The sequence below is a fragment of the Lissotriton helveticus genome, chromosome 1_1, assembly GCF_964261635.1.
Source record: "Lissotriton helveticus chromosome 1_1, aLisHel1.1, whole genome shotgun sequence".
Classification (NCBI taxonomy): domain Eukaryota; kingdom Metazoa; phylum Chordata; class Amphibia; order Caudata; family Salamandridae; genus Lissotriton; species Lissotriton helveticus.
Window position 1 is genome coordinate 804942613 of NC_136057.1, and position 25056 is coordinate 804967668.

Below are 25056 nucleotides of genomic sequence, written 5' to 3' on the forward strand. Positions count from 1 at the left end.
GTAAAAACTTTGATGTACAAAGAGTCATCCCTGGAATCTTCCGCTTCAGGCTCGGTCCCCTCCCCAATCACAATACAGGATGGTTTTCAGATAGTAGGAACACGTGTGGTGTGACGGATCTCATCGGGTGTGGGCCTTGATCTACTATAACTCCTTTGAAGAGGGGTGATTCTTTACAGCTGGGGCCATAAACTACATCTGCAGGGCTAGCTGATAGCCTGGACAATCGGACACAGAGGAAGAGGATTGTCAGAGGGTGCGGTAGTGAATAGGGCGAAAGGGAGGTGTCGGGCGGGCACAGAGTGTGATTCTCAGGGAAGAGCAGCGCAGATGGGGAGAGGTTTATTGCCCATGCATAACACAGAGAGCGGGGGTGACCAGTGCCTGGGGAAGATGCTTGCGAGGGGGAGCCATGCTACGAATCGACAGCGTGCAGAGAGTGGGTCTGGTCAAGGCATCTAAAATGGCTGCCGTGCACGACAAAAGTGTGGCATTTCAAAAAAGGCAAGATGGCGCAAACAATGGTTTTCAACACTTCCTCATTTCCTTCGAATCGAACGTTAACAGACGTTGGTGCATATTACCAAAGTTAAGCGATATTTATCGCTAACGATGCTTACCAACGAATTTTTTACCGCTAAGCATCGTCAGAAATTATCGAAGATAAACCTTGCTATTATCAAGGTTTATCGCAAATGCGATAAAAAATGACCGCAATGCATTAATATCGCTGAAAACTCAGCGATATTCATGCATTACCGAGCTAATGCTCTTAGCCATGTTATCCACCTCCCATTGGATAACATGGCTAAGAACTGCTCAGGGCAGGTGTTAGTTTTTGGAGATATTCGCGCTTAGCGCGAATATCTCCAAAAGTTGGTAATAGGAGATATATATCTTGCATGTTGTAATGCAAATTATTGTGGTATAAGGAACTCATACCATAATCTCTCAGGAAAGCAGAAACTGATCCTTTTGGGACCGCCTGAGAAGGCCTAGGGGGTGAGGGGTACTCTACTTTGCCCCCTTTTCACGTTCCGAACTATTTTATTTTACTCTCTTCTGTAATTACACAAAATAGCAGCGATAAGATGCATCAGAGACACACAGTGAGAGAAAGGAGGCCGGAGATGAAGAAGAGATGTCAAATACACATTGGAGATAATATAGTGGGAGAAGGGAAGTAAATATGAGTAAACTTACCATGTAACATAAAAATGTTGCACTCTATACTATAAGTCTCATTTTATACTACAATCACTTCGCTACAACCTCATAAATTAAAAATAAAAATGACTAATGTCTCAAACAATTTTTGATTTCTAAATATAAATTTATTCTTCTGAATTTTCTAAATTTGAAAGAACTAGTAACATGTCCTCATCAGAAATTTCCTCTTCAATCATCTCATCTGGAATCTCCTCATGAAAAGTCTGCAATGATGATTCTTGTAACTCTATGGTCTCCAAACATTCGATAAATTCACCATCAAGAGATTGATCAAAAAAATCATTCAAGTCATCTCCTCCTTGTGAGAATATTTCATTATTGGTGCTGTCAATTTCAATAAATGTATTGGATAATTCAAAAGAAATTGCCACGGTCTCTTCGTTGTTTAAATGTTTTTACTATTTTTGTTTTGTTGTATATATTTATAAGTTATTAAAGTTTTATAATCCTACTACTTTGTTGGAGTGCTATATATTTTTAATGTGACACATAAATGTAAAAACTTTGATGTACAAAGAGTCATCCCTGGAATCTTCCGCTTCAGGCTCGGTCCCCTCCCCAATCACAATACAGGATGGTTTTCAGATAGTAGGAACACGTGTGGTGTGACGGATCTCATCGGGTGTGGGCCTTGATCTACTATAACTCCTTTGAAGAGGGGTGATTCTTTACAGCTGGGGCCATAAACTACATCTGCAGGGCTAGCTGATAGCCTGGACAATCGGACACAGAGGAAGAGGAGTGTCAGAGGGTGCGGTAGTGAATAGGGCGAAAGGGAGGTGTCGGGCGGGCACAGAGTGTGATTCTCAGGGAAGAGCAGCGCAGATGGGGAGAGGTTTATTGCCCATGCATAACACAGAGAGCGGGGGTGACCAGTGCCTGGGGAAGATGCTTGCGAGGGGGAGCCATGCTACGAATCGACAGCGTGCAGAGAGTGGGTCTGGTCAAGGCATCTAAAATGGCTGCCGTGCACGACAAAAGTGTGGCATTTCAAAAAAGGCAAGATGGCGCAAACAATGTTTTTCAACACTTCCTCATTTCCTTTGAATCGAACGTTAACAGACGTTGGTGCATATTACCAAAGTTAAGCGATATTTATCGCTAACGATGCTTACCAACGAATTTTTTACCGCTAAGCATCGTCAGAAATTATCGAAGATAAACCTTGCTATTATCAAGGTTTATCGCAAATGCGATAAAAAATGACCGCAATGCATTAATATCGCTGAAAACTCAGCGATATTCATGCATTACCGAGCTAATGCTCTTAGCCATGTTATCCACCTCCCATTGGATAACATGGCTAAGAACTGCTCAGGGCAGGTGTTAGTTTTTGGAGATATTCGCGCTTAGCGCGAATATCTCCAAAAGTTGGTAATAGGAGATATATATCTTGCATGTTGTAATGCAAATTATTGTGGTATAAGGAACTCATACCATAATCTCTCAGGAAAGCAGAAACTGATCCTTTTGGGACCGCCTGAGAAGGCCTAGGGGGTGAGGGGTACTCTACTTTGCCCCCTTTTCACGTTCCGAACTATTTTATTTTACTCTCTTCTGTAATTACACAAAATAGCAGCGATAAGATGCATCAGAGACACACAGTGAGAGAAAGGAGGCCGGAGATGAAGAAGAGATGTCAAATACACATTGGAGATAATATAGTGGGAGAAGGGAAGTAAATATGAGTAAACTTACCATGTAACATAAAAATGTTGCACTCTATACTATAAGTCTCATTTTATACTACAATCACTTCGCTACAACCTCATAAATTAAAAATAAAAATGACTAATGTCTCAAACAATTTTTGATTTCTAAATATAAATTTATTCTTCTGAATTTTCTAAATTTGAAAGAACTAGTAACATGTCCTCATCAGAAATTTCCTCTTCAATCATCTCATCTGGAATCTCCTCATGAAAAGTCTGCAATGATGATTCTTGTAACTCTATGGTCTCCAAACATTCGATAAATTCACCATCAAGAGATTGATCAAAAAAATCATTCAAGTCATCTCCTCCTTGTGAGAATATTTCATTATTGGTGCTGTCAATTTCAATAAATGTATTGGATAATTCAAAAGAAATTGCCACGGTCTCTTCGTTGTTTAAATGTTTTTACTATTTTTGTTTTGTTGTATATATTTATAAGTTATTAAAGTTTTATAATCCTACTACTTTGTTGGAGTGCTATATATTTTTAATGTGACACATAAATGTAAAAACTTTGATGTACAAAGAGTCATCCCTGGAATCTTCCGCTTCAGGCTCGGTCCCCTCCCCAATCACAATACAGGATGGTTTTCAGATAGTAGGAACACGTGTGGTGTGACGGATCTCATCGGGTGTGGGCCTTGATCTACTATAACTCCTTTGAAGAGGGGTGATTCTTTACAGCTGGGGCCATAAACTACATCTGCAGGGCTAGCTGATAGCCTGGACAATCGGACACAGAGGAAGAGGAGTGTCAGAGGGTGCGGTAGTGAATAGGGCGAAAGGGAGGTGTCGGGCGGGCACAGAGTGTGATTCTCAGGGAAGAGCAGCGCAGATGGGGAGAGGTTTATTGCCCATGCATAACACAGAGAGCGGGGGTGACCAGTGCCTGGGGAAGATGCTTGCGAGGGGGAGCCATGCTACGAATCGACAGCGTGCAGAGAGTGGGTCTGGTCAAGGCATCTAAAATGGCTGCCGTGCACGACAAAAGTGTGGCATTTCAAAAAAGGCAAGATGGCGCAAACAATGTTTTTCAACACTTCCTCATTTCCTTTGAATCGAACGTTAACAGACGTTGGTGCATATTACCAAAGTTAAGCGATATTTATCGCTAACGATGCTTACCAACGAATTTTTTACCGCTAAGCATCGTCAGAAATTATCGAAGATAAACCTTGCTATTATCAAGGTTTATCGCAAATGCGATAAAAAACGACCGCAATGCATTAATATCGCTGAAAACTCAGCGATATTCATGCATTACCGAGCTAATGCTCTTAGCCATGTTATCCACCTCCCATTGGATAACATGGCTAAGAACTGCTCAGGGCAGGTGTTAGTTTTTGGAGATATTCGCGCTTAGCGCGAATATCTCCAAAAGTTGGTAATAGGAGATATATATCTTGCATGTTGTAATGCAAATTATTGTGGTATAAGGAACTCATACCATAATCTCTCAGGAAAGCAGAAACTGATCCTTTTGGGACCGCCTGAGAAGGCCTAGGGGGTGAGGGGTACTCTACTTTGCCCCCTTTTCACGTTCCGAACTATTTTATTTTACTCTCTTCTGTAATTACACAAAATAGCAGCGATAAGATGCATCAGAGACACACAGTGAGAGAAAGGAGGCCGGAGATGAAGAAGAGATGTCAAATACACATTGGAGATAATATAGTGGGAGAAGGGAAGTAAATATGAGTAAACTTACCATGTAACATAAAAATGTTGCACTCTATACTATAAGTCTCATTTTATACTACAATCACTTCGCTACAACCTCATAAATTAAAAATAAAAATGAATAATGTCTCAAACAATTTTTGATTTCTAAATATAAATTTATTCTTCTGAATTTTCTAAATTTGAAAGAACTAGTAACATGTCCTCATCAGAAATTTCCTCTTCAATCATCTCATCTGGAATCTCCTCATTAAAAGTCTGCAATGATGATTCTTGTAACTCAATGGTCTCCAAACATTCGATAAATTCGCCATCAACAGATTGATCAAAAAAATCATTCAAGTCATCTCCTCCTTGTGACAATATTTCATTATTGGTGCTGTCAATTTCAATCAATGTAGTGGAATCATTCAAGTCATCTCCTCCTTGTGACAATATTTCATTATTGGTGCTGTCAATTTCAATCAATGTAGTGGACAATTCAAAAGAAATTGCCACGGTCTCTTCATTGTGAGCCATTTTATTTTGAAATTGCTTGCTGTAAATTGCAGAAAAAATAATCACTTTCATTTATCGTTTTTAGTAATACATAATATAAAACTAACTTTATCAAGTATTTAGTATAACAGAAGGACTGCAAATAAATAACAGAAAACATTTTTCAAATTATCTTCAAGTGTACAACATAGTTCCCCTTACAAATTAACAACTCACCTTTTTAAAAGTAGGAGAAGTGTTAGTACTGTGTAAATCAAACACCAGAAATTCACCACCAAAAATTCCTCACAAATGTACCTCAGACAGTAGTATCACAAAATGGCTGTGGTTTCCTCTCATTTGAGATATATACATAACCAATTAACTTTCATCACACACAAATACAAAACCAAAGTAACATTTTAATTGGTTCTAAATTTCAACACTTTCAAATGTGTTTTCCCCATGCAATTTTCCATAGGACATTTACATACGTCTACAGCCTGAATGGCTGAACGGAATTACACCAAACTTGGCAAAATGGTACATCAAACCTAAGAGGTCAGGAAGGATCTACTATGCCCCCTTATGGTCATTTGCCCCTTCGCTTTGGCCTCCTCTTGTCTCTCGATCCTACCGAGAGACAAGATGGCGGCCGCTACGGACTGTTTGGAATGTTTACAGACGCCGGAGAACCAATCAGCTTCGCAAAGCTCCGTAACGCGAAAAGTACGCGAAGCGGAGCGCTGTTACAGATATATATCTCGTTTTGAACGTTAATTTCTCAAAATCCACTGGAGCACATATATTGAGACCTAGCAAAGGCACATCGGGCTACCAGTCCCTCGTGCAAATCCATTCAGCCGTTCGATTATTATTATTATTTTTTTTTTTTGCCCCGCGGGGCCCTTTTAAAACCTCCACATCAAACCTAGGGGGTCAGCGAGGATCTACTATGCCCCCTTATGGTCATTTGCCCCTTCGCTTTGGCCTCCTCTTGTCTCTCGATCCTACCGAGAGACAAGATGACGGCCGCTACGGACTGTTTGGAATGTTCACAGACGCCGGAGAACCAATCAGCTTCGCTTCACAAAGCTCCGTACCGCGAAAAGTCCGCGAACCGGAGCGCTGCCCGGTCTGCTGTTACAGATATATATCTTTTTTTGAACGTTAATTTCTCAAAATCCACTGAAGCACATATATTGAGACCTAGCAAAGGCACATCGGGCTACCAGTCCCTACAATTTTGCCAAGTTTCGTGCAAATCCATTCAGCCGTTCGGGCTAAAAGTGAGGCCAACCGCCCTATGGGAAACTCAATGTTAAAAACACGTTTTGGGACCCCCCTTTTTTCTCGGCCCCCCCTTGACGAAACCCCCCCAAATTTTTAGGGGCTGCTCAGAAACAAAATGTTCCATTTTCCTGAAAATTTCAGCCAATTCCGTCCACAAACGCCAAAGTTATTAGACATAGAATTTTCAAAAATCCCATAGAGGAAAAATCCTAACTATATATACCTACTGGCGACCGCCAGTAGGTAATATGTATTATTCTAAACACATCCCCCTAGTCTCTTTAAGAGGCTAGAGGCAAAAGTACATTCAGTAAACTTATTTAGCTCACAGTAAATTAGCACAATATATGTGGAGCCCTAGGGGCGTACCAAACCATATACTAAGAAAGTGGTATAAGAACCATGACTGACATAGATACAAGGCCGTGTACGCCCTTAGAACCGCTGGGGCCACCAGGCACCACCCAAGGTAGTAACACAGGGGACCCACGGGGGACACGTGTAGTGTCTAAACACAGCCGCGAATCACCATTAACTTCTAGGGGGAAAGTCGCGGTTGTGAAATTACAGATTAAGAACACTTAGAAGAGGACTTGGAGCAAACCCCTTTAGAACTAGGAGGTTCTAAAGTCAACACCCACTGGAGCACCGGAAGCTGGAAGCAGAGGGGACAGAGTCTGAGTCACTAGCCAGTGACCAGGAAGGCGATGAACAGATACCCACCGATGTCGGGTGATGTCAGGTGAAGAAGGTGAAGCTTGACTCTTCATCCACGAGGACCAGGAGGCGTCGAGGACAACCAGGAGCTGGATTCGAGCTGTACCACAAAGGATGTTGAGTGCTGCAGTATCGGTTTCCGGATTAGACCCAACAATCCCTGGCAAAAGCAACCCATGCAGAAAGCAAAGATTGGCTTCGGTGCAGACCACCAAGGTCTGAAGGACTCACCTGTTGGAGGGGAGTCAGGGAACATCTGAACAAAATAACCTCAGTCTTCCTGGCGTTTAAATTAAGACAGTTGGAAGCCATCCATTCCGCCACGCACTTTAGACTGTCATGGCATCTCGCTGTCATATCCACTCGAGACCCTCGTTGTAGTGATAACACAATTTGAGTATCGTCTGCATACGATGTAGGTTGCAGACCGAAAGATCTTATCAAGGCCGCCAGAGGGCTGACATAAATATTAAAGAGCGTGGGGCTCAGGGAGGACCCCTGCGGCACACCACAGGAAAGGGCAAAAGGCTTTGATTTATCCACCCCCAGGTCTACTGTCTGTATTCTGTCGGTCAAAAAGAACTTAAGGAGACTCCAAGCCCTGCCCCGCCAACCGGTCCATCAACACTCCATGATGGACCGTGTCGAAGGCTGCCGACAAATCCAACAGAATCAGTACAGCAGCCCCTCCTTGGTCCAGTGCTGCTCTGACCTTTTCCGTGGCCTTGATTAGGGCTAGTTCCGTGCTGTAACCTGCACGAAACCCAAATTGCGTAGGGTCTAGGGCATTGGTCTTCTGAAAGAACAAGCTAAGTTGTTGATTGATGGCCTTCTTTAGTATCTTAGCCGTAAATGGAAAACGGGATATTGGTCTATAACTATTGGGATCCTTAGCATCCAGGCTGGGTTTTTTTAAAAGGGGGAGTATCGAAGCGGATTTCCACTTCCTGGGGTACTCACTCAAGTCCATGATCATGTTGAGCATGGGTATAAGAGTGGAGGTGATAACCTCGGGGCAGATTTTAAGAACTGCAGGTGGACAAGGATCATTGGGAGAGCCAGACCGAACCGTACACAGTAGGTTTAAAACCTCTGAGCATTGTGAAGGATTAAACCGTTCTAGACTATCCTGGAGCTCCCTAGTTTTTTGTCCAATACTGGTTGCTGCTACCACCGCCTCTCCGTGGGTTTTGGAAAAGGAGGAGAAAATCCCTTCAACCTTATTCCTGAAGGACGAGGCCAGAGACTCACACAGAGCTGCACTGCTATGCGTGCAGGGCTTAGTTGGAATTGTCAGTCTGGTAATGGTCCTGAAGAGTTCTCTAGAAGAGGAATTCGCCCTCTCAATTTGCTCAGCAAAATAGGCCTTTTCGCCTCCAGAATCTGTTGCTTATAGAGAATAAGACTTCCTTTGTATTTTTCTTTGTTGGTTGGACAACAACCCCTTCTCCAGATCCTCTCAAGCCTCTTACACTCTGTTTTATGTTTTTGCAGAAGGTCGGAATACCAAGGTGCCAATGGCTACGCTCTCCTGGGAGTAAAAGATTTTATCGGCGCAAATTTATCACAGGCGTTCTCAATCCACCTTCTGTACAATTCCTCTGCCTTATCAACATTTGCTGAAAATTTGGGCACATTTGATGTCAAGAACTTCCCCATCTCCTCCCCATTCATAGTTTTCCAGACCCTGACAGCAATCTTTTCCCTTGGTACAACTGCAGCAGGATTCCCGGATCCTAGGCGGAGAGAGAAAAGAATGGCCGCATGATCAGACCATGAGAGGGGTAGCACTTCCAGCATATCCAAACCGGCATTGTTGGAAAAGATGCCGTCTTCTAGTTCACTCAATCATGGAAATGAGCATTTGGAAATGTGTATCACCCAGGTCACTCACAATATATCACAGTGGAAAAGTCTGTGACACACAACCATAATTAAAACATTTTTAATCTATCCTTTGTTACTGGTTTTAATATTTTAGCAATTTATGAACTAAAAAAAAAGTACTTTTTAGCACTTTGCAAATATATAATATGCATTTGTGTAGGTTTGCACTGTACTGATTTGTTGTGTCTTTAATGAATGAAAAAATCGAAATAAAGACTGATTTGATTTGCATAGAGGCTAGCTCCAACAGCTGAAAGGAGATCTTCTCGATTGTCAAAGAATTCACCACCGCCCTGGTCGAAGCCCACACCATCACAACATCAAAGAAATACTGCAACAACCATTTGAACTTCTTCTACAGCAAAATAGAAAAGATCTACAGCAACTTTGAACAACAATCAGACCTCAAAGATCTCATTGTCAACCGGAACACCACCAACTGAGACAAACACCTGAATGAATGGAAAACAATCACTGAAGAAGATACCACAGCGATCATAAAAAAAGTACACTTAGGTGCCCCAACGGACCCATACTCCCATCACATCTACAGCGTGGAAGGACCCCCAATCATCAACACCCTCACCCACATCATCAGCACCTCCATCAAATCGCCACCTTCCCAGAAGACTGGAAACATTGGGCAGCCAAGCCCTCCTCAAAAAAACCATTGGCCAACTATCTTGAACTCCACGACCTACTGGACCACACCCAATCAGCATTCTGTAGCAACCACGGCACAGGAATGCCACTCATCATGGCTACAGGCCAGATTTGCATCACACTGGACAATGGAGTGACCACAGCCCTCATCTTACTCAACCCATCTGCTGCCTTTGATACAGTGTCCCACCATACCTTCATCAGAAAACCGCACAATGGAGGCAAAAATGACCGGCCCTCAACTGGATAAGTTCTTTCCTCACTAGAAGAATATAGTGGGTCAGACTACCACCCTACAAATCATAATCCAAGAACCTGATCTGCACCATCAGGGCTCATCCCTTAGCCCAACCCTGTTGAAAATCTACATGACACCACTCTCCAACATCATCAGATCACAAGGCATCTCCCTCATATCCTACACTGATGACACCCAACTCATCCTTTCTCTGACAGAAAAATCCATCAGAGCCAACGTCTCCTACTGCGTGATCAACGTAGCACACTAGGTGGCATCCAACTGCCTGAAACTCAACTGCGACAAGACGGAAGTGCTGAACTACTGAAACAAAAACTCTCCTTGAGGCTCCACCTGGTACCCATCATAGCTCAGACCTACACCATACTACCACACCAGAAACCTGGGAATTTATCTGTACAACAAGCTCAACATGACAGCACATGCCAACACAGTCAGCTCCTTCTTCCTTATTCTCCACATGCTCCACAAGATCTCCAAATGGCCCTGCATACCAAACACACCGTCACGCAAGCCCTCATGACAAGCAGATTAGACTACAGCAATGCACTCTACACCAGGCTCTCTAACAATCTCCTCCACGGACTCTAGACTATCTAGAACACTGCAACAAGACTCATTATTGACCTCCCACGACACATCCACATTTCACCACATCTTGGAGGGCTCCACTGGCTCTCCAGCCGCATAAGCAGTCATTTCAAACTTCTCATGCACGCATACAAGGCACTGCACAACACTAGACTAACATACCTGAACAACCACATTTATTTCCACCAAAACACCAGACACATATGCTTAGCATCACTCTAACTCACACACACACCCCACATCAACAAAAGCAGAACAGGAGGTCGAGCATTTTACTATATCGCATTCAGGATCTCCCTTAAAACATTAGGAGCTCCTTGAATTCCACATGAAGCCTGACTCATCAACAAATTCTGTGGGCCGAACACCCAACACCATTAGTCTAATGCCTACATGCCTGCTCAAGCACCTGGAGACCCTCATGAGTGATTAGTTGCACCATACAAATCCACATACCATAACAGATTTTGCATGCAAACCTCTAGAAAGCATCCAATTGTGCAACTTTGTGAAGTTTTCCATTGACTTTCAAACAAATTGTGTGTGGAAAAGAAATTCTAGATTTCAGTAGGTGGAACAGCAAGCAAGGATGTGGTACAAAGGACTGAGGTTCAGACAACCAAGTTGTGCTTGCCGGCACCTCCTGACACAGTGATAGAGTGGGTCTATCAGTGATGCTGTTGATGTAAAACAAGGTCCTCATGTGGCAACGTGGGCCTCGGTGGTGAGAAAGAGGCTGAAATATGCTAAGTCACACAAAGTCAGGGAAGAGCTTGCTGATGCACATAGCACATACTATGTTTAATGGTGCATGCTATTATGAAAAACGTAGAGCTGGGATCTTTGATTCGGGTTTAACCCACTAATCAACAATCCACTATGCTGAAGTAAAATGCTTTTTGTTTGTGTGGCATCCCATCAAAGAACAAAGCAGGAGCTACACACAGAGACAGTTTATAAAGTGCATCTGGTGCTCTTAGAATACTTGCTAGGGTAGTCCCTGCTCCCTGGAAATATCCAGTTGGGTGGATATGGCTACTGGTACCATGACTGGGGGTGAGCAAAAATGTAGCCAATTTGTGAACATAAGTATTCCACTTGTTCAGTCTGCCTGCTCAGAGAAAACGGTTTGAAAAACTTCTAAACTCCCCCAAAGGTGTCATAAAAAATCAGAGGAGTTCTTGCATGAAACCAGACCAGATAAATTCCTGTCCTCAAGAGACTTAAACTTTACATTGTCACACAGTAACACATATGCGACACTTATTGACCTAGTAATCAAACCAGAAGATTGAGTCTTGCAAACCACTTTACATTTCAAAAATTCAGGAATGTCTTACTTTACTGTCTCTCTTTCCATCCTTGGGCACTTGCAAACATCTACCAGTGGGCCAATTTCTGTGGAATAGGAGTAATTTAAGTTCCTTGGAGTATGACACTTAATCTAAAAATATAAGTGAAAAACTGATTGACAGGATCTACCTAAGTAATGTTGTCAACCTTGAATTAAAAAGGAACTCGACAATCTTGAGTAAAAGCTCTTTCAGATTGCCAGCCATCCCATCAGTAAATGAACCAGGTAATTCAAGGCACCACTTTGATATGTAACTGCCACAGAAACTACATCTTGCAATCAATGTTCCCTCTAACTTTTTTACTCTGTGTGTGGCACTGTAAGGTCTCTGTGTGCTGCAGCAAAGGCTATGTGCACCAGTAACCCAGCCTTAGCGCTGCTGGTGCCCCGTGTGACAATGTTTGTTGGCGCCCCCGAATGGCAACCCTGCCAGTGATTCCCTTACAATTACTCCTTAACAGTGTCCCTCAAGGTCTTCATTACCACTCTCTCTGAGATGTATTTAATTTGTTTTATAGCGCCTCTCATACCAGTGTAGGGTGTACTTTACATTGCACACATATTGAACAGAGACAATGAATCATAGGTCTCCAAATCAGTGTATAATAAATGTTACATATGACTGAGGACTGCCAGGTATAGGAGTAACATGTCATTCATACTCATAGGCAGCATAGTTTAAGAGTGCTTTGTCTGGAGAAGCACAAGCCCAGAATTTAAAATGTAACATCATGGTTAGGATTTCTCTTTAATAAGAATTGCTTTGTACCCAAATTAACCCTATTCCCAACATTAGGATAATGAATGGCTGGGGAAAAAAATCATAACGCTATAATCTATACCTTGCAGTGTGCATGAAGTTCTTTGATGACAGTTACTAGTTTACTGTTCTATATAAGGATTTTAATGTATAAACTGCAAGTAACAAAATTACCTCTCTGACAAAAGTAGTAACCCGCTAACCAATTTTCATTCTATGCACTTTGTGATCTGCATGGTACACATTCTATGCAGCAGGCATATTACCCTTTGCGCCACCTTCAAACTTCCACTAGAGAAAATTCAGATCTCTCTAATACAACAAGTAACATTACACCTACAACAAGCCAGGACGTTTGACTTTGTCAATGGTTCTTATTTGCATATGATAAATAAGCACCAACTACACCTTCGTTGTAGATAACATTGCAAATGCTTCAGTTCTGACATCGTGACACTGAAAAAACAATAATGAGTCTATTTTTTACGAGCGGTGCCCCCAGCCACGATACATTCACGGTTTAGAAGTCAGGAGGCAGCAACGGTGTCGGTGAGAAGAGGGCGGCGAAGTAAAGTGAGGCGGTGTGGAGGGCGGTGCCCACAATTCATGGTGAAAGGAGCAGCTTGGTGGTGTAATCCTCAGTAAGACCAGTGTTGCGGTGCGAGATGCGGCAGTGCCTTCTGTAGTGCTTTAAGGACACGGAGCCAGCGATGGAGTGAGTTGCTTTTCCCTTCTCTGTGTCAACTGGTACAGAAGCGGTACCCCAAGGTCGGTGAAGTCTTTGCAGTCCCTGAGACCTCAGAACAGAAGGCAAGCTCTACTTCAAGCCCTTGGAGATACTGAGCACAAGTAAAGAAAGTTCTGTCCAGTCCTTTCACTGCCCAAGGCAGAGGCAGCAACTGCAGGCCAACCCAACAAAGCAACAACACTGCAAAGAGGCAGTACTCCTCATGGCAGCTCTTCCAGCTCTTCTTCCTGGCAGGCTCCTTGATTCCAGTGAGTTCTAAAGTCTGGGCCCCAGTATTTGTACTCAAAATTCCTTTGCTCTCTCAGGCAGAGAGTATCTGGGCCTAGTCCAAACCAGTTTGGTCCTCTCTGGCCCAGCTTCCCATCAGGAGGCGAAGACAGCATTGTCTAAAGCAGACCAGGCCCACTGAGGTGCAAGGGAATCTCTTCCCACTACTTTAAAAGCAGCTCAGGTCTATTCAGCCCAGCCCAAACTCATCCAGGAAAGGCAGGACACACCTTGACTCCCCAGTAGCTGTCTGAAGAGAATGCACATCCCCAGCCCCTTTCACTCCAAAGCCAGACAGTCAATCCACTAACCCAGCAGAGGCACATATGATGGCTAAGCAAGAAAATACCTACTTTCTAAAAGTGGTAGTTTCAAACACAGAACATAAAAATCTTTACTAAAAGATGTGTTTTTACACTCTGAGTCCAGGCATACTAAATTCCATTTCCCTATCTTTTCTTAATGGGAAGTTATGCTTATAGGATGTTAGAAGTAAAACTCCCATTCTTTCCTATGGGACAGCTTGCACCGGGGAAAAACGAAACACACTGTAATCCACCACCAGGACATGTCACACACACCAGTACATGTCCTACCTTTAACATACACAGCACCCTGCTCACAGGGGTACCTTGGGCCTACCTTAGGGGTGACATACATGTATGAAAAGGGAAGATTAGGGCCTGGCAAGTTGGTGCACTTGCCATGTCAACATATCAGTTAAAAACAGCGTGCAGACAACTGAGTGGCAGGTCTGAGACCCCCTTTCAGGGTTGCTTCGGTGGGTGGCACAATCAGTGCTGCAGGCCTACTAGCCGCATTTGATTTACAGGCCTTGGTACTCTTAGTGCACTTTACTACGGACATACCAGTGAACAAAGTATGCCAATCATGGGAACACCAATATATAACACATTTTGCAACAGGAGCAATTGCACTTTAACACTGAACAGAAGGGAGAAAGTGCCCAGAGACATAAAACCAGCAAAAACAGTCAAAACCGGGAGGTCAGAAAGCAAAAACCCTGGGGAAACACGCCAAAAGATGCAAGGTCTAACACAGTGACTTTTTGGATCTCTAGTTACCACAGCATCCAACCATAGTATTTATTTTATTTATTTATTCAAAGTTTTATATAGCGCGAACAAGATCCTTACAGATATCAGAGCGCTTCACAAAGACAGGGCAGGGGCAGTAGGAATGAACAGAGATAGTGGGAGCAGTATAATAGTCACTAACATGGTAGGATAATAATAACATACAAAAAAACCATATCAATATACAATCAGGTAAACAAGTAATATAAGACGGCACAAATCATTGATCCCACTACAGAGGTGTTCAGGTACACCTGGGTTGTGTGGGTGGCTTATATCAATGTCCTAGTATATAGAGAACACTGAGTGGGGGCATCGGGAGAGTGAATCAGTAAACCAAAGTGTATCATATATTGGTCGGTAGTAAGAGAGTAACGTAGTAGTGTCCCCACCAAGTAGAAATATAGTGCCAAAGGACAAGGTGAACAGTGATACAAAGCAATGCAGAGTCTCTGATCCAGCCCCTATAAGGTTCAGGAGATCTTGGCCAGAAGGATCGTTTTCACCTCTTTCTTGAAGAGTGCAGTGGAGGAGATAAGCCTGGTTTCAGGAGGGAGCGCATTCCAGATCCTGGGTGCCATTCCTGAGAAGGAGCGCTTGTATGTTTTCTCTTTCCGGAATCTACGAGGTTTCAGGAGTAGATTTTTTGCACTTCTATTGGATCTCGAACCTCCTTCGATAATATAATTATTAACCTACAGTGCACGATGCAAACTGAAGAATAGACTATCGGCTGGTGTTTATGGGCTTGATGTCCTAGATTGGGCACCCTTGCATTCCACGCAGATCCGTATCAGACAACTCCCTAATTACAGGACTGTAAGCAAGGTACCTGACATACTGGAACATGGAGATCTAAACCAGAATTCTAATTAGATGTCTCTTTCAGGAATGAACAGCATAAAGCAATCACTGAACACTCGGACCTCAACCTGGTCTCTGTGCTGCGGATAACTACATTTTGGCAGGCCTTTAAAGTGTATGTTGTAGGTAAGGGCTTAGCAAAGGAAGCGAAGACATTGAAATTGCTGTGATAATGATTAACATGACTTAAGAATTATCATAGGTAGCTGGAAAAGATTAAACACAGGATCATAATTATGCCACACTTTACTGATTGAATGAACCCTTAAGCAATTACATGGAGGTTGCAGAGCACGAAAGGAGATTCTTAGCAAGCAAGCTGAGGAATCGTGTATTAATAAATAATTGTGCATTATTAACAATCTGGATAATCTTAATCAGCACTCAAATTTACACATTTACACTGACCTGATGCTATTGCATTTGAAACGATTTGATATGACCTGTTAGAGTGTGGCATCCGGGCTAACTAGGCCTCAATTGATTTTCAATACTAGCTTGCATTTATTCACAATGGTTACTGTTGTTTCAGTAACTAGTTTGTTCTGACACCTCCGGATGACAATAGGCAGGGTTAGGGAGTATTCATTATTCACATAGTAGGTTAGTGCTTAGGTAGTCAGGCTGTACGATGTTTTTAAAGCCTGTATTCTGATTTGTTGAACATGTATTGTCTTCCTCGCACCATGATTCAGCAGTTTTCATACTGTTCCATGAGGCGATTTCATACATAAATGCCCGATTTTGGGGGTGAGCCAGAAGTCTTTCCTATGCTACTAGTGATGCTGTCTGAGTTCTTACTGATTTTCCTGCATATTTGGAACTTGTTCTTTTATGTATTTTGCCTATTACTATGTATTGTTCTATTAAAGAGAGCCTTCACTGCAATGACGTTAGGCATATAAATGAGATTAGCTGCATTTGAACAGCATTCCCAATCCACGCAATCAGTGGGAGTGTTTTTGTAGTGTAAGGTTTTAGGATACAGCACACTCCCAAAACTCAGGGCAATAGACTGGAGAAAGGTAGAACACCCAGTTGAGTGCTGGCAAAGTGTGAAACTGCAGTGTGATGGATGAAAGGTCCAACACCTACACCTACACCTAAAAAATGGAAACAAGACCTAAGTTATTGAAGTGATTTGATGGTCCTCTTTAAGGACTGATCCACCCAGTGGCAAGATTGTGGGACTTCAAGGACTCACTGAGAACATACCCTTTTTTTTGTTTTTACAAATTTCTTTATTGGTCCTAGCACAAGTAGAAAAAGAAACAAAAAACCATAATGGTGACAATTCCAAAGTGCCACTCACAAACGATATCACATCAAACAAAATTAACAAATGTAAACGGTGGAGTCACAATAGCCTAAAGCAAACATAAGGAGATGATAGACTGAGCGCTGAACCTTTTCAGACACTCACTCCCAGTCACAGATCTGGGTTGAATCTATCATCGTTCTTTAGCTAACTTCGCCACCCCAGTTCCTACCACAAAACCAGTCCCAGGATGCTTGCTTCCGGTCCAGGGAAGACCCGGCTTGGCAGTTTGGGCTGGACTGTTCCCAGGAGGAACAGGGTCAAGACTGATTTGCACATGCCTGGGTCTGAACTGAGGTGGGAAAATGAGCTAAAGAACGATGATGAATTCAACCCAGATCTGTGACTGGGAGTGAGTGTGTGAAAATTTTCCATGCTCATTAGTCATTTCCTTGTGTTTGTCATATGATTCTAGACATGTTACACCTCCAATCTCAGGTGTGGTAGCATGTCATAATGAAGAAGGCCCCTGCATTGACATGGGTGGCAGTATGGTGTATCGTGGCAATAGTCCCTGGGGGTACAACATGATTTGGAAGGACACCCAGGAACGTGTACGCGTCAGTACAGGATAATCCACACATGGAGATATAAGATCCTGCAGGCCAGTGCCAGTGGTCACTCCGAGCCAGGACAACAATTATGGGGGGCCTGAGATCCACACCCACGGTTGTAAGGGGCAGTGTTGGTGTGGCTGTATTACCTATGTGGAGTCCTTATAGGGGCATGGTCCCGCTATCTCATGTGCTGGCATGGCTCATCGTATGAGTTGTAGGATGGGACAGAAGGACCTAGGGTAGTGGTCAGGGTTCAGGGTGGACGTGCGTACTTTTTTGCCTCTAAGTTTCTGATATAGGAATCCCAGCACCCATCTCTAGAATCCCCCCTCCATGTCTACGTTCCAATGTAAGGACATCCAGGTCAGCTTTTGCCCATTTGAGCAATGTGGAGAGCCAACAGGGTGTATCGGTGGCTGTATGAGCCTTCCAGGACATGATGATTTGCCGTTTGAAGAGTATTATGGCTAGGTCAAGGAATCAATGAAAGTACTTATCTCTCTTAGTCTTGGGTCTAAGATCGAGTAGGCATGATTCCAGGATCAGCAGGACCAAGTGCTCTAGCAAAGTGGAAGTAATTCTTTGACTTCTCTCCAGGGCCGCTCCATCACCCGGTGCTCCCAGACCATGTGGTCCTGCTATCTCATGTGCTGGCATGGCTCATCGTATGAGTTGTAGGATGGGACAGAAGGACCTAGGGTAGTGGTCAGGGTTCAGGGTGGACGTGCGTACTTTTTTGCCTCTAAGTTTCTGATATATGTATCCCAGCACCCATCTCTAGAATCCCCCCTCCATGTCTACGTGCCTATGTAAGGACATCCAGGTCAGCTTTTGCCCATTTGAGCAATGTGGAGAGCCAACAGGGTGTATCGGTGGCTGTATGAGCCTTCCAGGACATGGTGATTTGCCGTTTGAAGAGTATTATGGCTAGGTCAAGGAATCAATGAAAGTACTTATCTCTCTTAGTCTTGGGTCTAAGATCGAGTAGGCATGATTCCAGGATCAGCAGGACCAAGTGCTCTAGCAAAGTGGAAGTAATTCTTTGACTTCTCTCCAGGGCCGCTCCATCAACCGGTGCTCCCAGACCATGTGGTCAAAAACCTTCCTCATCTGCTCTACATCTAGGGCATGCAGAGGATGCTGCAGGAAACAGGTGCTTGATGCGTTTCGGTGTGAGGTGTCCCTGATGCAAATAGTTACATTGTGTGTAATAGAAGTGTGGATTACGTGAAACCTCCTTTACATGTTGTAACACCTGGGTCCAGAGACTGTCTGTGAATTGCATCTCGAGGTCCGCCATTCATCGGTCTTTAGCCCTGTAATACGACTCACAATGGGACGAGTGCAATGCAACTTTAAGGGCCATAATATTTTTCTTTGGGACAGGATTCGGTGCAGTGTTGGTGTAGTGTAGTGATCGCATGCTGTCTGCCATGATATATCAGGAAATGGCCTGCCACAATGCCATACGTGTCCATAATCTCCAAAAGGGAATAAGTGCAGTCACAATGAAAAAGTCACCCATTTGGTCAATCTCTGCCTCTCTCCAAGTCGACATGTTGTGGTGTTGTTGGGTCACCTCCTGGAGTGCCAACAACTGTCAAAGTAGGATCAGTGGGGAGTATGGAGGATGGGACCCATTGCCTTGCTCGTATGCATGCCAGCACACATGTCCTATCTTTATTTGATGCGTCTCATGTAGTGGGCGAGCCCTGGGGTCCAACAGCCACATATATATGTGTCCAACTAAGGAGCCTGTAAATAGTTGCTCTCTCCGGTCAAGGGGCTGTGCCCAGCCAGCACATCGGCCACTGCAGCTGTGCTGCTGCATAGTACAACTCGTAATTTAAACCACCCTCATGAAGCAGGCACTAGAGTATGAAGAGCACCACCTGTCTCCTGCCTGAGCTCCGTATCAGCTCCAGCAGGAGACCATGGAGGTCCTGAATGAAGCGCTTGGTGAGGGAAAGTGGTAACGCTGCAAAGAATACAGGAGTCATGATAAGATAAGCATTTTGAAGATTACCCGCCAGCCCAGCAGGGACAGCTGCAAAGACAACCATAAGGGAGGGATTTACAGATGTAGTTTGGGACCCTACCCATGTTAACGTTGCCCTCCACAAGTCATTATCCAAATGGTAGATCTGTACACCTAAGTATTTCAGCATGTCAAGGTGCTATTCCAGCCCAAACCGTATCAGGGCCTTCCTGTTATACTCATGAACTGGAGAGAGGCGGAACAGGCAAGACTTTGACCAATGCAATCTTAAGCCTGATACTATTCCAAATTCCTCCATGGTCTCCATGAGGGCTGTAAGTGTGACAGTGGCATCATACAGATAGATAGGGTCATCATGTGCTTATAAAGAGATGAGATGGTGCTTGTCACGTACTTGGAGACCCCAAAGCTGCACTTGCAAGCTCTAGCAGCAGGCCTGGGGCTCCATGGTAAGGATACAAATCAATCAACAGGGATAGGTGGCAACCCTCACTGGTGCAGCTATGTATGTCAAAGCTGTCAGATATCAACTGTACCGTCGGGTTCTTATAGAGGGTGCATATCTAATTAAGGTACACCGACCTGAAGCCGATTTCCTCCAGAGTTGCCAGAAGGTAATCCCACCCCAGTATGTCATACTCCTTATCTAAGTCAAGCGACACCACCAACTATTCCCCCGTCTCACTCCAGGCAGATTTCATCAGATGAAGTGGTCATCGTATGTTGCGAAAAGAATTGCATTCTGGAATAAACCCACATTGATCTACTTACGCTAGGGTGTTAGAAACAGCCAATTAGCAAGGCCCTTCCCTAATATCTTATAGTCTACATTTAATAGGGAGAACGGCCAATATCAGGGGACTTCGGGGGGGGGGGATCCGGGACTGGTTTTGACACTTCTATCAGCACCTTACGGAGCGAGTCTGGGAGCTGACCCTTCTTTCTAGCTTATTCAAAAACTTCAAAGAGAATCTGGGAAAGGTGTGCACTGAAGGTGGCATAATATTCTAGCGTAACTCCATCCGTACATAGAGTTTTATTTCATGCAATTTGGGTTATAGCCACCCGTATCACATAAATCTGAAGGGGTTCATCCAGTTCAGCTCATTAGAGTGGAATCAATCAGGGTAACAGTAGCCCATGAATAAACCCTTTCATTCGGTTAATGAGGGCTGTCTACAGCTGCATACAGGGAGTGATAGTACTTTGCAAAAGCGGCAATAATGGTCACTTGTGTATTAACCACCATGCCACCCCCCAACTTGATTGCTCCTACTGATGGGTATGCCTGTCACTCTTAACAAAGCGATACAAAAGGGGATGCCATGCCAATAGCCTGTCCGAACGCTCCCTTCCGCATGGAGAAGGGCAAGACAGTGACTAGAGTCATGTTTCCCCTACTGCGCATCTAGATCCCTGTGACTCTTTCTCAGCTGCTTGTGTCTTTCCGTTCTATCGGCCCACCATGACACCTTGGTCTCAAGTAGTGTCAACTCCCGCTCCATGTCCAGAAGCTTCGTGTGCAGGGCCTTACGTACCCCCTGACGTAGTGGCAATGCATTGCCTTCTGATGACCACCTTGTGGAAATCCCACTTCAGCACCCTGGAGGGGGTGGTGCCTGTGTTAAGTTCGAAATATTGTGTAATTAGTATTGAAAGGGCCTCCCTGAAGGGGGCTTCTGAAGTACCTTGGTCTGGAATACCCAGGGCTGTAATGTCATCAGCAGTGGGCAGTGATCTGAGAGGGAGCGCACCAAGGACTCCATCACAGTTATCTTCGTGCCCAATGGTTCGTTGCAGAGAAAAAGATCAAGTTTAGCTTGGAGGTCATGGACCAGGCAATAAAACAAGCCACTGGTGTCCAGATGGTGCAAGCGCCACATATCGAACACGCTCTTGTTAACCATCGAGTCCTGAAAGTATTGTGGCACTCTGACACACATAGCGCCGCTCAGCGGAGGGGTGGAGCAGCCCTGGGCAACATCTGGAACACAATTAAAGTTGCTGCCTGATGTGCTTGGATTGTGTCGGTCCCGGAAAATAGCTGGAGTGAAGAGCCCTAAAAAAGTAGAGTGAATAGTGTTGGGGGCATAAACAACCACCAGCATGAGGGGAGCACCATCCATTTGTCCTTCCACCACCTACTACCTATCCTCAGTGTCAACTCTGTGCATGTCTTTCACAATTGGTACCCCCGGGGCAATCTATCTCATGAACCCCCTTGCATATGGGATGCCGTAGTGCTATACACCTGCCCCCTCCATTTTGCATGGACTTTTTATAAGTCTGCCTGTGTCGAATGCATCTCCGGCAAAAAGCTATATGTGTGCAACACCGCTTAAGATATGTATGCACCCAGGACATCTCTGTGGTAGTGGCCATGCCCTTCACATTCCAGTTCAGCAAGATATAGTGTGGGGTCATATGGCCTGAAGGTGTGCCCATCGGGTATGGTGGTAAGTAGTTCTGCATCGTATTGCATGATTCCCATTTCCCACAACTCCAGTGTGCGGGTCCCGACAAATGCCCCATCGACAATCAGGAGACCAGTACAGTACAGGGCCATACCACTGAATTTCTATATAGGAAACTTCATCTCTGTGTCAAAAGAAAACACAAGATTTGTAACCCCACCTCCCTGACCAGGACTCCTCTGAGTGACCAGCCATAAACATCGAACGAATTAACAACAACCACAGAGAAATGTGTAATAAAATACATGTCCTCTTTGGAGAGTTCAGGGCTCCTGGACACATGGGCCGTCTCCAATGAGCTGGCTGCCCAACCCCTCTCATGCCCCAAGGTGTTTCCAATAGTCACCAGTAAGCAGTGAGGTCTCTGATGCACACAGTCTGATGGTTTCAATATCTAGGACCAGATTCACAAAAGTTGCATCAAAGTGAACTCAAAACAGCCACCACCCCATGCTGTTAATTCACAATTGCAGGCAATTGCTAAAGAAAGACAAAGATTGGTTCCCTGAGCAGTAACACAATATATATATCTCTGTATTATACAGTCAAATTCCTGATCGTTAGTCCATGAGAAATTGAAATATTGAAAAATTGATGATATCAAGTGTTATTCCGCAGTCATTATTCTTGTATACTGTTGTTCTCAAGAAGACTTGTTTACACACAAATTGTCAGAGAACAGAATTTGTGTGTAAACAAGTCTTCTTGAGCACAACAGAATACGAGAATAAAGACTGCAGACTAACACTTGATGTCATCAATTTTTTAATTTCTCATGGACTTACGATCAGGAATTTGCTTGTATAATACAGAGATATATATATTGTGTTAGTGCTCTGGGGACGAATCTTAGTCACCAGTGAGCAGTCCACACCACTTATCACACTGCAAAGAACAAACCTCCACCCCACAGCGAAGAACAAGACCCTACCCCTCATAGCAGATCATCCACCAGCCATGGCGTCAACTCAGGCTCCTGGGAGCCCGCCCTAGCAGAGGCCATGGAGCAACTAGTATTCGACTGTCAGAGACACGGTTTGACTGCAACGCCTCAAAAGAGTTCTGCGACCCTTGATCCTCTGGTAGGTCGCTCCCCTCCCTCTGCAGCTCCGCCGTTGTCTCCTGTGACCTCTGCTCTTGCCTGCGCTTCTCCGCCGGATTGCCTAATTGCCTAATTGCCTGCCTGCCTACTCGTGACCAGCCCCTCTTCCCTTCTATATCCCTGACTGCTGTGTGACTGCCTGACGGCCTGCGCCCTTTTCCCCTGCTGTTCTGCCAGCTCCGCTTCCCCGGTGCTCCACCTCTCCTTTCCCCGCTGTCCCCCTCCCTCCCCAGCCTCCTGGCTTCCCGCCGCTGCTCCCCTGCGGCCCGCCCCCTGCTCCTCATTCGTCATCCCTTTCCTCCTCCCCTGCCTCCCAGCTGAGCCTCCCTCCTCACCGCGCCATATATGGCGGCTGCGCTCAGCGGGCGCGCCGCTGACGTGCCGAAAGCACGCCTAAGCAAGCCCGTCTGTGCCGTCCACACCTGGACCGCGCCCAGCGCCACGACCCCTGGATCACGCACCATCCATATATGACGCCAACACCCTCATTGCTTTCAACCCTGGATGACCTTCCAGCTGCCACAAGGCCACTCCCAAGCGCACCCACGGCCCCTTCACCTGTCAGAACTGCAGCTTCTCCTGCATCGTAGACGCCGAGACGACCGCCACAACGGAACCCAACCAGCTCCGCTGCATCCTGCTTAAAACCCGCTCCACTCGCAAACACGCCGTCGAGCTCTGGGACCTGCTCGACTCCACATCACCTGACATCGCCTTCCTGACCGAGACCTGGATGGACGAAGCCTCCGCCCCAGACATCGCAGTGGTCATCCCCGATGGATACAAGATCACCCGCAGAGACTGTACCAACGGAGTTGGCGGAGGAATCGCCATCCTCCACAAGAACACCATCAGGGTCTCCACCAACACCGCCGACACCCTCAACGCCGCCGAACACATGCACTTCCAGATCCACACGGACCCCAAGACCACCCTGAGAGACACCCTCATCTGTAGACCACCAGGACCCCACCCCCAATTCTGCAACTCCATCGGTGACTTCATCAGCACGCACGCCCTGACCTCCACCGACTACATCCTTCTCGGCGACCTGAACTACCACCTGGAAAACAACAGCGACAGGAACTCCTCCACCTTGATTGACAACCTCACCACCCTCGGACTGACACAGATCGTCACAACACCTACCCACATTGCCGGCCACACGCTCGATGCTATCTTCTCCTCCAGTCCCCACATTGTCTTCAGCCACGCCTCTGAACTCACCTGGACCGACCACCGCTGCGTCCACTTCACCTTCCAGAAACCCGTCGCACATCACCACACCCTACAGATCGGTGGACGCTGCTGGGGCAAAATCAACAAGGAACTACTGCAAACACACCTCGCACTCAACCCCCGACTAACCCCACCGACCTCGAGGAGGGAGCCCGCACCCTCAGACTCTGGATGGAAGACTGCGCCAACACCTTAGCCCCTACAAGACAACACGCCCACAGAGATAACAGACAGAAAGCCAGCTGGTTCACCCCGGAGCTCCTAGACTCCAAACGCACCTGACGGAGACTGGAAAAAACCTGGCAAAACGAGAAAACTCCCGACAACCACGCAGTTCTCAAAACCGCCATCCGCAACCACCACCACCTCATCAGGACCACCAAGAAGGCCGCCTTCATGAACCGCCTCGACAACAACGCACACAACAGTAAGGAGCTCTTCAACATCGTGAAGGACCTCTCCAACCCCAGCTCCTGCACCAACGGCATCCCCCCGTCACAAGCCCTGTGCGACGCCCTCGCTGCCTTCTTCCACCGCAAGATTACCGACATTCACGACAGCTTCAACCCTCAGACGAACCCCGCCAACCCCAGCACGGCCCCATCGATACCCACCGACCACGACCGCCTCACCGCTTGGACCAGCGTCACTACTGAGGACACGATCAAAACAATGAGTACCATCCACTCAGGCACCCGGACCAACCCTCTTCCCCACCACATCATCAACAAGGCCGACAGCTCCATCACACCCCACTTGTGCAAC

At 45.4% G+C, this 25056-nt stretch overlaps 1 protein-coding gene across 2 annotated transcripts in view; it reads right to left on the bottom strand.

The window, feature by feature from the left end:
- Positions 1–25056, bottom strand: part of LSMEM1 (leucine rich single-pass membrane protein 1) — a 267545-nt gene that overhangs the window by 49633 nt on the left and 192856 nt on the right. The window lies entirely within an intron of this gene.